This window comes from Pongo abelii, chromosome 3 (genome assembly GCF_028885655.2).
Source record: "Pongo abelii isolate AG06213 chromosome 3, NHGRI_mPonAbe1-v2.0_pri, whole genome shotgun sequence".
Taxonomy (NCBI): Eukaryota; Metazoa; Chordata; class Mammalia; order Primates; family Hominidae; genus Pongo; species Pongo abelii.
The window spans coordinates 139,759,402-139,775,045 of NC_071988.2; the positions used below are offsets into that span (position 1 = coordinate 139,759,402).

The 15,644-nt window shown below is 39.2% G+C and overlaps 1 long non-coding RNA gene across 1 annotated transcript in view; it reads left to right on the top strand.

Moving 5' to 3' along the window:
- The first annotated feature begins 5,211 nt into the window (after window positions 1-5,211).
- The window catches only part of LOC129058862 (uncharacterized), a 35,571-nt gene continuing 25,138 nt past the window's right edge, over window positions 5,212-15,644 (top strand). The window contains exon 1 of the long non-coding RNA XR_008524276.1: window positions 5,212-5,297. This is a non-coding gene — a long non-coding RNA (uncharacterized LOC129058862). The remainder of the gene's footprint in view (window positions 5,298-15,644) is intronic.

The following is a 15,644-nucleotide window of genomic DNA, read 5'->3' on the forward strand; positions in this document are numbered from 1 at the left end:
GATCTTGCTCATCTCTGGATTATGAAGACCTGGAACTACGTATCTGCTAAATGCTTTTTTTGAATCAAAGTGAATTAAGAGGTAGGAACTACAAGAAAAGTCTGACTTTCTCCTCCACTAATGTAATTTCCACTTTAGGAACAATAGTAACCTACTTAGTGACCATGCTTTAGAAATCTCACTTCCTGGGAATTTGAAAAGACACAAATAACAAAGAACTAAGAAGAAACATGTCACTTTCAGTGAAACTGTTGCTTGAGAAAATAGAATTACACTAGCCATGAAAAGTTAGACCTCAAAGGTGGGAAATTCTCTTTACCACCCCTGTCTCCAAGGACCCACAAGGAAGCTACAGAGAAAAGTAAAATAGCTGAATGTGGTACCTATTATGTCAAGAAAATGAAGAAATCATCCAGGAAATCATCTTATAAAATCGCAAGAACTGCAGTCTAAATAGACATTTAACAGTAGAAATCAAATGGAAATGTGTTCATATGGAAAGGTGCTAGAATGGTCAAAAATCAACCAACAAGCCTTGGGGTAATAAAGAAACAAGTCACTGTGAACAGTGTCATCATGATTGATTTAAGACTTTGGCAGCATAACACATTCTATTTAAATACATTTTTTCCATAATTCTCTCTCTCTCAGACCTGTAACTTTCATAGCAAGTATTAACTACAAGGAAAAGATAAAAATTTTGTTGAGATGGTTTGCATTTTAATATGTTAATACTTTGGATAAGAAATATGAGTTAAACATTAAAAAAAAGTTTACCTATTCTTTTTAGGGGCCTCAAAAGCAAAAATAAATAGGTTTCCAAAAGAACAAATAAATACATAGGTTTTGTATTTAATCACATATGTGAGATTACACAGGACACAATAATAGACAGCTGCTTGTTCAGACTGATTTTTAAATAAATGTCCTCATTTCAGTACAAGCAAAATAGAGAGAACATTGATCAATGTTTGGCATTCAAGATTTTTCTTTATTAAAACATCGGCAAGTTACTAGTTCCCTATCTGGAAACAGTGTAAATAGAAATCCTTCCAGGAGCTTTACATTTTTTTCTATTACCAAACCTTAGAAAATTTCTATATAAACTCTCAAATTGTTTCTCAAAATTATTATTTTGGAAACAAGGTTCTTGTGATTTACTTAGCAATAATGACAGAGAACATTACAGATAGTAAAGTCATTGAAATTACAACTTTAAGTTTAGAACTGAAATGAAGATTCATTTTTTGAAAGCTAATGTGAAAGAAACTGACTACTAGACTGAAAAGCAAAGACTTCTAAAACAAAAAGCAATATTTAATGTAGCTTGTCTAAATGACCAAGTGAAAACTATATATCAGGTTGTTGCAAAAGTTATTGCGTTTTTTACATTAAAAGTAATGGCAAAAACTGCAATTACTTTTGCACCAACCTAATATATACTAAGCAAAATGAAATCTAATTATGTAGGTTCCAGGACAGATCACTCATTATTGAACAATTAACTGTCAACTACTATCCAGGAAATTTTATAGACTATAGGGGTAGATTATAGAGACGTATTCAACCCAATGGCAGAGACATTACATTGTGCTTAAAAAAAAAAAAAAAAGAGAGAGAGAAGTGCTTTCTCCCTTAGCTATAAAACAGCAAAAAGAAATTCTAACAGAGATCAGTCATCACGTTCAATGAAATTAATGCAAAAATACTCAAAGACAATCTCCACCATTACTTCATTTTTCCTTCAGCCTACAAAATGAACAACGTCTACATTTTTAGGAAACATCTTGAAATTTTACCCAATTATCTCATTCTATGTACTTCTCATATGATTCCTTTTGTTGTCTATACCTCTTTTTAGTATCATCTACTGTAGAAACAAACAACTAAAAAAGAAAGTTTCTTTTTTGCACAACTCTTGTTCATTAAATGTGGGTTAGCTAGTTTCAGTACCTCAATGGCAACTGGAATCTGTTCCTATTTCACTATGTGTGCTTCAACAATCAGGGACACTATGGGCGTGTTAGAAAGTCATATGATTAACTAGCCTTGCATTCAACATACTTCAGAAGGCTCATGAAGCATAGTACTAATTAACAGTCAGAAGTCCTTTGTCCTTGAAAATAACAATATAATACAGGAACTGAAACAGGAAAAGTTCCCTAATCCCCATCACAAGGCGTGTGATGGGGTGTGACTCACTTCTTCCATGCCCCACTGCTAATACCCCTGGGGGAACATGCAAACAGGCAGCTCATAGGGAGCGCTGACCCAACAGCAGTGTCTAGGGTTGAGTGCTCACAGCTCCCAAAGCCCCGGCGTGCGCGTGCTATAGTGCACTCTTTCAGTTTCGCTGTCTGCAGGTGACATGTGTTAATCAGCTCTATTAGACCCTCAGCCTTATTGCAAGGACAGAGGGCTTTCTGTATCCCCGGTTCTCGCCTTAGTTTACCGGAAAAATCAGATCACATGTGGACCTAGAGAATGAGTGCACGGTTTTATTGAATGGTGGAAGTGGCTCTCAGTAGATGGATGGGAGGCCAGAAGGGGAATGGAGTGGGAAGGTGGTCTTCCCCTAGGGTCGGGCCACCCAGTGGCTGGGCTATCCTCCGACCACCCTTGGCCGGAGGACACGTCGTGTCACTGTAGATGGCATGCCAGCGTCTGCTCATGTCTGTCGGTGTGTTCTGCTGATGTGTTCCTCTCAACGTCCAGTCACTTGTGTCTGTGCCCGCTAAGGTCTTGGGGTTTTTATAGGCACAGGATGGGGGCATAGCAGGCCAGGGTCGTCTTGGAAAATGCAACATTTGGGGGCAAAAACAGGAGTGCCTGTCCTCACCTAGGACTGTGGGCATAGGCCTGAGGATGGAGCCCTCTCCAAGAATCCTGCCCTTCTCCCAGCACTTCCCAGCCCCTCTCCTGTATCATTTCCCTCCTCTGAAGAGGTACATCTAACTGCCATTAAAATATGGATGATGATCAGTCTTAGCTGCTTCCTGCTGACAGGGGCATTGTTTTGGGTAAAATGGCAGTCAGATTCCTCCCAGAGGTTAATCTAAGGGTTCCTCGCAAAGGGGTGCCATCATCTGAGGCTCTGGTTGCCTGACCATTTGGAGTTTGATGGCTTCTAGGCATGAGAGAGAGAAAAAATTGTTTTATAAGGTTAAGTATGCATGATTTGAACATGTGTATTATACAAGGAAAGAATTTAGTGCCAAAGATTACAGAGATAAGAAGTGAAATATACTAACAACAACAATGTACCCAGAGCTGTTTCACCCTAGTGAAAGAAATTAAACCTTATGGCTGGGCGTGGTGGTTCACACCTGTAATCCCAGCACTTTGGGAGGCCGAGGCGGGTGGATCATGAGGTCAGGAGATCAAGACCATCCTGGCTAACATCGTGAAACCCCGTCTCTACTAAAAATACAAAAAATTAGCCAGGCGTGGTGGCGGGTGCCTGTAGTCCCAGCTACATGGGAGGCTGAGGCAGGAAAATGGCGTGAACCCAGGAGGTAGCGCTTGCAGTGAGCTGAGATCACGCCACTGCGCTCCAGCCTGGGTAACAGAGCAAGACTCCGTCTCAAAAAAAAAAAAAAAAAAAAGAAATTAAACCTTGTATGGAAGTGATTAAACTTTAGGAGAAAGATAACTGTTCTTGCCACATCTGTAGCAGTTAACAGGTGTACACTGAGAATTCTGGGGTTTGTGGCCTTGCACGGTGGCCATTCAAGCTTTTGCCTCTTTCTTGTGTTTCTCTTTCTCTATTGTAAAAGACTGAGGTGGCCACTTTCAGGAGGTCTTCTAATGTACTGCCTGGTACCAGGGCCTGTTTTTTTAGCTTCCTCCTGATGTCAGGAGCTGCCTGAATAATAAATTTATCCTATAGGATTAGCTTTCCCTGGACTGAATCAGGAGATAGAGAGGTAGGCATTACCAAGGGCTCTCTTATCCTCTCCAGGAAGGCAGTGTGATTTTCATCAAATCCCTGGTCAATCATAGACAACTTAGTATAATTGAGAGCTTGGTCTTAGTCCTGTGTAAGCCCTCCATTATGAACATTTGAAAGTGTCTCCTCTTCCTGTCTCCCGTCTCATCATTGGGATCCCATTTACGGTCATTCATTGGTACTGCTTCTCTTCCAGTTGGATACTGTTTGCTCCCTTCCCTGGTGCTGTATGTGGTGCAAAGCTCATCAACAAATCTCTCTGCTGCTTGCAGAGTGGCCTGTTTCTCAGTGTCTGTCAGCTTCTAATTCAAAAGTAACATAACGTCTCTCCAGGAGAGTTCAAATATTTGGGTGAAATTCTGGAAAGCCTCTATATATCTACCAGGGTCATCTGAAAACTTGCCAAAATCCCCCTTAATTTGCTTTAACTCCTGTAGGAAGAAGGGGACCTGGACCTTACTGGGTCCAAATTCACCAGGCATTTGTTGAAGGGGCAAGAGTGAGACTGGGGCTTGTTTAGGGTGAGGATTTTTAGGAGGGAGTGAGTGAGATGCTGAAGCTGAATAGGGAGATCGAAGTGGACCCGGAGGAGCAGGGCTTGAGAGAGCTGCTTTTTCTGCTGGGAGTGCCTCCAGAGCTCTTTAATTCCCCAGGCTTACCCTTTGCAGTCTTTCCTGAGATGGCAAACAGGAGGTCTGGATCAGTTCTACACTATCAGCAAAGGTCTGGATTGCCTTGCAAAGCATAGAAAGCCTGCACATTTGGGGCCTCGGACCATCTGTCCTCACACCTACAGAAAAGTTCCAACTGCTGGATGATATTGAAATGAATGATTCCTTCCTGAGGCCAAGTCTGTCCTTGCTGTAAATCATAATTTGGCCAAACCTTTGTTCAGAGGGCTATGAATCATTTTTCCTACAGATTCTGAGGGTCAAAACAGTCCCAATAGTTCAGGATACACTCCAGAGGAATATAAGTTGGGGGTGGTGAAGACAGCCAGTTGCCCATTCTGAAAGACAGTAAATAGAGGTTTACCTCATTCCCTTCCTTCTTTCAGCAAAAACACAGGGTGTGATGAAGAGAGAAAGCAAAGCAGGCGTCCTCCCTTCCCTTCCACCTCTTATCCCTGAGTCCTGGTGACCTTGACAGGTGCTAGCCACAGATACCCGTGAGGTATCTGCCCACAAAGCAGGGAAAACCTAGAGAATAGGAATTAACCACCATCACCTACGCCTCCATTTTTTCCTGCTGTGGACAACTTTTGAGTTCCCTGGGCCTGTTTATGCCATGGGGTTTTTCTTTCTAGGGCCACAGCCTGAAGCTTGGAATCGAGTTTGGGACTGAAAAGGTATTTCAGAGGCTGTTTGTATCTGTTTAGAGTGTGTCAAATAAGCCCTGCCAGATGTGCAGTTATCAGCCAGAAGGGGCTGTTCCTCCATCAACTTCCCTATCAGAAACATTGTGCTGGGAGGGGTCAGTCCCCTCACAGAAAAGGGAAAAAGAGAAAAACAGTTTAAGGGGCAAATGGAAGGTCCTGGGGGAAGAACCCCTTGTTCAGTGCAAGTGAGTCACTTTAATCCCTGTATCCTTCCCCAGTTCAGACCAGGTTGAATTCCTCGGCCAGGGTAGAAATGCTCTGTTGGCACGGTGGACGAGATGTGCCCTGTGGGGTCCTGGCCACCACCGCGGTTTTCTAACGCCCCCCAACCCCTGTGGCTGTGCTCAGGCACCCGAGCTGGGAGGGGAGAGGGTAAGGGGAGCTGTCTTGAGCTGTGTGGCTCTGCAGCTATTGGGGTGGAAGTGAAGATGGCACCTTTAGGAGCAATTAGTCTGATTTGCACTTTTATTGCTGAGCTAAACACTCATTTTACTTAGTAACACGGCTGCAGCCTGTAGCAAAACCCTTAACATTATAAAAGAAGAGATAAGAGCTATTTCAAACTATAAGAAAGAGAAAATAGACGAAGTCTGGGTGTTTTGACCAGCCCTGTCAGGGCAGTTTAAAACTCCGTGAAGGTAAGCAGAGCCTGTTACTTGTAGGAAAGAGAGAGAGATGGCAGGGTTTTGGAAAAGAGACAGATCTGACAGTTGTGCATTCACACTCACCTTCCAGGATCCCAGACAAGCCCCCAGTTGAAATGGGAAAAATTCCCTTACACCCCTCACAGGTCCTGCAATGACGGCGTGGCTCACTTTTTCAGTGCACTGCTGCGCATACCACCAGGGAGAACATGCATATGGGGAGATGATGGGGAGCATGGCCTCCAACCCCACAGCAGTATCTAGGGTTGAGTGTCTATAGCTTCCGAAGCCCCAGTGTGCGTGTGTTACAGTGCGCTCTTTCAGTTTTGCCATCTGCTGGCGGCATGTGTTAATCAGCTCTATTAGACCCTCTGCCTTATCGCAAGGAAAGACGGCTTTCTGTATCCAGGTTCTTGCCTTAGTGTACTGGAAAAATCAGCTCACACATGGGCTTAGAGAATGAGTGCAAGGTTTTATTGAATGGTGGAAGTAGCTCTCAGCAGATGGATGGGGAGGCCAGTAGGAAGGTGGTCTTCCCCTGGGGGTCGGGCCACTCAGCTGCCAGCCTCTCCTCCCACCGCCCTCGGCCGACCTCAGCGTCATGCCGCTATGGACGGCCTGTGGTGTCTACTGGTGTCTGCCAGTGTGTTCTTCTGCCAGTGTGTTCCTCTCGACGTCCAGCCACTTGTGTCTGTGCCCGCTAGAGTCTTGGGGTTTTTATAGGCACAGGATGGGGGCATGGCAGGCCAGGGTGGTCTTGGGAAATGCAACATTCGGCATGAAAACAGAAGTGCCTGTCCTCACCTAGGACTGTGGGCACAGGCCTGAGGGTGGAACCCTTGCTAGGGACCCCACTTTTCTCCTCCCAGCACTTCCCTGCCTCCCGTATCAGAACCATGAATCTAAAAGCACTTAACATTTTTTAAATAGAATTTTTGGACAGTTTATGGGTATTAGTATAGACTTTACCACTGTTTCACTGCGTAGTTTAGACCTCTTTCCCATGTCTCCAATTTCTCCTCAGTGAAAGGGGGAATATTATTAATGTATTATTTCCAGACATGATTATTTTACAAAACTTATTTATATAAAATATGTTTATGTAACAGGAATTGGAGAAAAGTATTTAGACATTTTATGGAATCACTGTTAAGTTGTAGAGAACCTGAATCCCAAAGCAGTGTTGAAGAGTTTTAAACATATGATCCTACTTGTGTGTGCTAAAAATAACAAGAAAAGTCAATCTGCAAGCTACGTGAAAAACAAAGACAACTAAGACTCTATGAGTGGGAAAACATCAGCATAATTTATTAAATACACATTCACCACTTTGGAAGGCCAAGGTGGGAGGATCACTTCAGCCCAGGAGTTCCATACCAGCCTGGACCCCATGGTGAAACCCAGTCCCTACAAAAAATACAAAAAAGTGTTTGCCAGCTGTGGTGGCAGGTGCTTATAGTCTCAGCTACTCAGGGCAACAGAGGAGACCATGTCTCAAAAAAAAAAACAAAACAAAAAACAAAAAACAAAACACACATTAACGTCTTATTTGCCTCATGCTTAATCTTATTTGCTTCATGCTTAATCGAGAAAATCTATAAAGCGTGAAACATAGAGTCTGGGACATGGTAGATATATAATAATGCTGATCTCCAGCTTATTCACCCAGGTGGGAGGCAGGAGATACTTCTCTCTTCTGTTTTCTTTATCTCCCTCCTGTTTTCTGTATGTTTATGTGTACATAATAAGATCTTTTCCAGACCTATCCCCACACTCACTTCTGCAAAGCCTTCCCTTGATCTCCAAGCCACCTTGTACTACTTAATACCTCAAGCACTTACATGGTTTGTACCTGATTGTGTAGTTTGTACCAAGTAGTTCTTTATGTCTAGGTATCTTATTGCCAAATGAACTTGTAAGTCCTTTGAAGACAGAGACTATAGATTCATTGCTTTCTATAATACCTATATTTAACTGGTTTATGTATGCATAAAGACACACATGCATACACACACAGTGCTTACTCAATATCATATTATCTGATTATTCTGCCTCTATAACTAAAGGACAGAGGTGATGGACCGAAGACAAGTTGTTGATGTGATCTCTGCTTTACTAGAGTAAATATGGTAATTCTGTTACATATAATACACATCAGTAAACTAGGAAAGTTACTTTCTGAAGATCAAAAAAGAGGAAATGGGTTCTAGCCATAACAAAGAAGATTTTGTCCATTTCCTGAGGATAAAGTGCAGTGGATCCTTGAACAATATAGGTTTGAACTGCATGAGTCCACTTTTACATGGATTTTTTTTCAACCAAAGTGGATAAAAAATGTATGTACTGGATCTATGTATGTGAAACCCATATAGGGAGCACTGATTTTATATTTACATGGGTTCCACAGAACTGACTTTGGGACTTGAATATGTGTTGGTTTTGGCATATGTGGAGGTCCTGGACCAATCCCCAAGTATACAGAGAGATGGCTATAATTATTACGTGATCTGAAATGACTATATCCTATATGAGTAGTTTGATGATTTCCTCCATCAGTGTGGTCAATTTGATATACCAATCAAAATTATTACAAGCTAAAAATTTTAATTCAAAAATATTATATACTTTTACCAATATCTTGAATGGAGATTTGTCAATACTTCAGTGGAGACACTCTCCTCTACTGATTTCTGTTGGTACTAGATTCTCAAATGACTCATTTCTAAGTCAGAAAAACTAAATGGCTTTAAAAGTTCCACCACAGTTTTAAGAATCTACAAAATTTTGTTTCTAGGCACATTATTTGATGTCCATCTCAAAATCAGACAGCATAAAGAGCACTAACATGAAGTAATTTTCTACATGTGCAAAACCATAAGTTAGATGAAAAAACATCTTTAAATGTGTTAAAATTTGTTTTTGAGATGCATCTTGTTTTTAAACAAAATGTCAGTATATGATTATAAAGTTCTAAATGCACTACTTTAATCAAGTATAGGAGTAAATCATGGACTTCAGGGAAAAATGTTATTTCATCCAGTACAAGCAGAAAATAATTCCCAACAGAGAAAATAAATACTGTAAATGTGAGGTAAAAACCAAGTCTCAATGTATTCAAAGAAAATAAGGAAAATTCTTATTTCCCTTCTGCAGTCCCTCTTGACTGATGGTCCTTCACTCTTATACGTAGAAAATCACCACAAGAACCAAAAGAAATTGTAGTATGTCTTGCAATAAAGTATCATACATCCATTAAAATAATAATTATGACTATTAAAACAAAATTATTAATATAAAATTATTAATAAAAATATAAAATCATGCACAATGTTAATAAATATGTAAATTTGTAAGTACATTTTGTATTAGTTTAACAAAACTGTTTAATTATGACAAAATGTATATTTAAATAAAAGAACAATGAGAGTAAAAAGTTATGTTAGAATGACATGCCTCTGGCTTTAGTTTTTACTTACATTTTTTAAGATACTTAAATATTGTCTCCTAATTAAAGTTGACATTTAAAAGTATTAACTTTAAAATAAAGCTGTTTTCTAGAAATATGTCTTATTGAAGTCTACATTTAATAGAATTTTTTTTTCTTTTCAGAAAATTAAGTCAGTACCATCTTTAGACTTTTGACATATATATTCTCTAAGATTTACAAAAGATGGTAGCTTTTTAATACCCCAAAGAAGCTGGCTTTTAATTGCTAGTTCAATAGACTTCTCAGTTTTTGTTCATAAGTTTCCCTGCAACCATTGATATTACTGAGCACACTAGACTTTATTAAAGATTTATCTTCTCGTCTGGGCACGGTGGCTCACTCCTGTAATCCCAACACTTTGGGCCGCCGAGGCGGGCGGATCACAAGGTCAGGATTTCGAGACCTGCTTGACCAACATGGTGAAACCTCGTCTCTACTAAAAATACAAAAATTAGCCTGGCGTGGTGGCACATGCCTGTAATCCCAGCTACTCAGGAGGCTGAGGCAGGAGAATGGCTTAAACCCAGGAGACAGAGGTTGCAGTGAGATGAGATCCAGCCTGGGCAACAGAGTAAGACTCTGTCTCAAAAAAAAAAAAAAAGTCTATCTTCTCTTGGTGTCTTTCTCCATTGTTTCTTTACACCATTCCTTTTCTGCTTACCTACTGCCCTAAATCTAAACCTGCTTCAAGAGTGGAAACAGATTTCAGAGATTCATCCTCTTTTCTCAGGATATTTTTTTCTTTATTTAAACTCTTTACTTCAGCTATATATATTACATCTAATGTGAGGATGTACAGTTTGAATCTCCAACCACACAATGTCACTCCTAGGTTCCAATGCTGAAATTCCAATTTTCTTCCAGATTGTTCTGCCTTACCATTCACTAGAAATCTGAATTAATGTTGCCAAGACCAGCTTTATTATATTCCCCTCAAAACAATATTCTTACACCAACAACACATTTCTGTTACCTAAACTACTATTCTACCTTTGTAACAAGTCTGAAATGTGGGAGTCATTATTCCACCTCTCTCTCCCTTATGCCCAAATCATTGATCAAATATGACAACCTTTACAGTTGTCCCCAACCCTGGCTATTTTTACCTCCACAATTGTAGTAAGATCCTTGTCACCTTCTCTCTAGATGGGCAGTTTTCAAAACGGTCAGAATATACTAAAAAGGGTAATATGTCAATAAATTAGAGCATTTGTATTTCTATGTGTTTTTTGGGTTTTTTGTTTGTTTGTTTTTTTTTTTTGAAGGAATCTTGCTCTGTCGCCCAGGCTGGAGGGCAGTGGTGAGATCTCGGCTCACTGCAGACTCTACCTCCTGGGTTCTAGTGATTCTCCTGCCTGCCTCAGTCTCCTGGGTAGCTGGGATTACAGACACGTGCCACCACATCCAGCTAATTTTTTTTTTTTTTTTTTTTTTTTTAGTAGAGACGGGGTTTCACCATGTTGGCCCGGCTGGTCTCAAACCCCTGAACTCAGGTGATCTGCCTGCCTTGGCTTCCCAAAATGCTGGGATTACAGGGGTGAGCCACCATGCCTGGCCAAATGTTTTATAATATCTATAAGATAGATAGATGATAGATAGATAGATAGATAGATAGATATAGATAGATGATAGATAGATAGATACTATGAACAATCCAATATCATAGTGCAGTAGTGTGTGTTCCAAATTGGTGTGTTTTTTCTTTTTCTTTTTCTAGAAAAAAGGTCTTGCTGTCTCAATAAGATTGGAATGCAGTGGGGTCACCATAGCTCACTGTAGCCTCAAACTCCTGGGCTCAAGTGATTCTCCTGCCTCGGCCTCCCAACTAGCTGGGACTGCAGGCATGTGCCACTACACCCACCTAATCATTTAAATTCTTGTAGAGACAGGGTCCGACTGTGTAACCCAGGCTGGTCTCGAACTTCTGGCCTCAAGTGATCCTCCTTCCTCATCCTCCCAAAGTGCTGGGATTACAGGCACGAGCCACTGTGCCTAGTGTGCTTCAAATTTCTCTCATGAGAGATGCACAATCAAAAAGTTTTGGACACTCCTTCACAAGAATATTTCAATAGCCTCCTAAAGTAATTAGCTTTCCTACCTTCAGTGTCTCTCCTCTACCTTGTGTACACATAACTGCCAGAATAAAGGTTCCTAGGAATAACAATGGTCACCTTGCTTTCTGAACAAAGCTATTTAATGTCTTTTACTTGCTGCCACAGTGAAACTCACCTCAATAACATGACCCTCAAGGCAATCACAAGCCGACCATCCCCTCCTCCAAACATGCACACATGAAACACACTATTTTTCCAGGCATGAATTTCACTTTTCATTTTCATAATCCCATCATCCCAATGAAATGTAACCACCTATCCTCACCTAAAACATACCAAGTGCCTCTATATAGTATATTTTGCCATTATAATAGTATATTTGTTTGAGTTCTCTATAGATCTTTGAGATAAGGTCTATGATAATAAACCTAATAAAAGTCAGGTCCTCATGCAAAAGCCTCTCAAGTCATATCTATGGAAACTTACTCCAGCAGCCAAAATTTGGTCATGGAAATCCACTCTGCTTTCCTGTCTTTAGGAACATTAAAGGAAATCCCATTTCTAAACCGTAGAAACTCATCTCAACTTCTTCCACTAATGCCCAGTTCTCTTGTGCTCATCACTGCTCTGGACTTCCCTGCAAACCAAATCCCCAACAACCCTCTCTGCTTTAGCTCATGAAGCATGCCTTTCTCTCTCCCCACTCCTCACTGTTTCTCAGCTTCTTACTATGTAGCTTCTTTATGTAAACAAAACTGCATAATGGTAAGAATTTTTCCTTGTCTGATGTCCTTCAGCACTTAGTCTGGAAAAAAATAGAACTTCTCTTAGAGGATGAGGGTCAGAAACGGAGGAAGATGTACCTAGTCTGGGTGGTGATTTGGGGATAATGGAGACAAGAACCCTTATACACTAGCATAAGTTATTTCCCTCCTCTACTGTCCCTCCTGATATACTTTCAGTTATGAAACTTGTTCATTTCCTAATGTTGAAATCCTATTCATTTTTAAGATATGATCATATTTCATTGGCTCTGTGGTTTTCCTATAACCAGAAGTGATTTATTTCCTCCCAATGCCCATTGTCCTTGACCACTAATACATTTATGACACATAGCCTTTCATTATAGTTACCATCCTATCCAAATTTTCCTAAAACATTGGGAACTCTTAAGTCAGGGATTAAACCCTTATCTTTAAAACCACCATAGTATCTGTCCAAGAACATTGCAAACAACAGGTAAATGTTAACATACGAAAGAAACACCAAATGTTGTAATGACATTGTCTTCAGCAAAGAGTCTCTTGAACATAAACTGTTATATTTTCTTCTTTGTCTTTTTCTTTTGGACAGGGTATTACTCAATGCTATTATTAGTGGTATTTGGTAGTATTGTGCATAGTTTGCCTATTTAGAGGACATTTATCTAAATAAACATATACATTGCAATAATTATTGTGACAATACTTATGATTACTTCAAGTCGAGATAAAGAATGTTGTATCCTCAAACATACCACTTTAGTGACGGACGATGATAATGGAAGAAGTTATGCATGTATGGGAGCAAGGGGTATATGGGAAATTTCTGTACCTCACAGTTTTACTATGAACACAATAGTGCATGAAAAAATGACATCTAAAAAATGTTATATTCTGACTTTAAAGCTATTATTTTAAAGAGGTACAAACTTAAAAAGAGCAGCGAATAGGTTCAGATTTTGTCATTATAATAGTATATTTGTTTGAGGTCCATATTCAACATTCAAAAAAAAACTAATGAAATCAGTAAAACATGATTTTTGCAAAAATTGTGTAAGATTCTTAAAAGTTATGATACAATGAGATAGTTACAAAAAGGAAATCTAACAGATTTTCCTTGCTTGTGGGGTTTCAGAACTGCATCAATTAAATCATTCATTTATTCCAAAAATATTTATTGATTATTTAGTACTTACCATGTCTTATATTGTAAGAACCTATAGTAAATTATAGGTGACTGAGAAGTCTATTTTTCAAAGTGTTAAAAAAAATTAGATTCAGTGAAACAATTTAGTAATTTAAAGTAGACTAGGCCAGGCATGGTGGCTCACACCTGTAATCCCAGCACTTTGGGAGGCCGAGGTGCGTGGATCATGAAGTCAGGAGTTCGAGACCAGCCTGGCCAACATGCTGAAACTCTACCAAAAACACAAAAAATAGCTGGGCGTGGTGGCACATGCCTATAATTCCAACTACTCAGGAGGCTGAGGCAGGAGAATCTCTTGAACCCAGGAGGCAGAGGTTGCAGTGAGCCGAGATTGTGCCACTGCACTCCAGCCTGGGTGACAGAGGGAGACTCCAACTAAAAAATAATACTACTAATAAAGTAGACTATAAACATATAATTATTCACTCACTCAAAAGTCACAATTTATTGAGTGCTGTGTGATAAGCAATTGGCTAGGCTAGATGCTGGTAATAAAAGATAAGGAGAACACAGACTAGATCCTAAAGGAACTCACAATCCTGTGCTACGAGAGATGTATTCACAATGTGCAAAGAAAACATAAAGAAACCCCTAACTCTGCCTAGAGATGACAGAGAACTCACTCAAGAGTTAACCTTTAAATGGTGTCATGCTTGATAGGCAGTGCCTGTCTTGGTGTAGAAATCAAAGAAAGAAATTGCAGCAAGATGCAACTCAATGAGCTGAAGTCTAGAGGAATGAGAAAGCATGCCAGTCCTCATGAACAAAAAGGCTGTTAACCTGGAACAGAGCACAAACTTAGGCAGATGGCAGAGACTGAACTGTGAAGGGTCTTATAGCCACACAAGGAGTCTGATCTTTAACAAATCCTGAATGAATGGAGCCCTTCATGAGTCTTAAGAAAATCAGTAGCATACTCACATTTATATTTTAGACAAATAAATAAAGGTCAGGGAAATGTTTAGATATTAGAATCAGCTGAACTTAGTTACAAATAATATAGTATGAGGTAAAGATGACAAAGAAAGAGAAGATAAAGTGAAAATTCATTTCCAAGTGTCATGCTTGGGTGACCAAGTGGTTTATGGAGACAAAGAATATATCATGGTGAGATTGATAAAATATCTAATTTGAACTTGAATATTGTTTCCAAGTCTAAATCATACATTCAGTCTTCTCTTGAAGATTTACATATTGGCAAGTAAAGGAAAATTAAGGCCAACTCAAGATCATAGATATGATTTAAATTGTATTACTTGGTTCATTACTTATATTACATACTTGTATAAATTAATAAAAGATTTCCTTCCTTAAACAAACCTGATACAATAAAATTGGGATTTCTGTAAAGGATTAATGTTACTCTTTTCTCTTTTAAAAAATGACATATTTGCCTCAAAAAGAAATTTTCTTTAGTGTTACCTTAAATAGAATGTTCTCTAATGATTTTAAAGTAAGATTACGAGTAAAAAAAAATAGATAAATATATACGTATTAATGAATAGGACAGCTGGTTTTCAGCAGAACAGGGGTACTGGCTGTTCACTGCTCATGGCTGTTGTGACGGGTCAGTGGTCACACTGCATGGTTGTGGATACGATGAATGTCAGCACTACCTATTGCACAAAGTAGGAAAGAGCTGAGGATAATTAATGTGACACTCGAATTTAACAAAAATCTCTAAAAGGATCAAATAGCACTCTGAAAATGAGTTAACAAATCAGAAAAAAAAAATACTTAACTGTGTCTAAATGTTTTTTCTATTAAAAAAGGAAAAAAGAAAAAATTGAGTTGTTGAGGAATTATTTATGCTTTAGTTTATTAAAATATCAGTAAATAGAATTGCACTGTCTTTCTTTTAAGGATTTGTCTGTCTTTTGTGCCCTTTGATAATTAATTTTATTTGGTTTTCAAGATAATTATATAACTTGTCTTAATTCAAACTGCAACAACAAGCTAAGGAAAAGTTAGGGGGTTTCTGTAGACAGTCTCTTTCTAAGTATCCAAAAGCCAGAATTTCATGCCTGCCTATGTAGCAGTAGTAAAAACTCAACAAGGCTTCTAGCTGCGTGACAAATATAATTCCTGGAATTTTCCTTCTTAAGTATTCACATAATCACCATTTCAAATGTAACAAGCATTTTAAATTCTTGTAAAGTCAAAG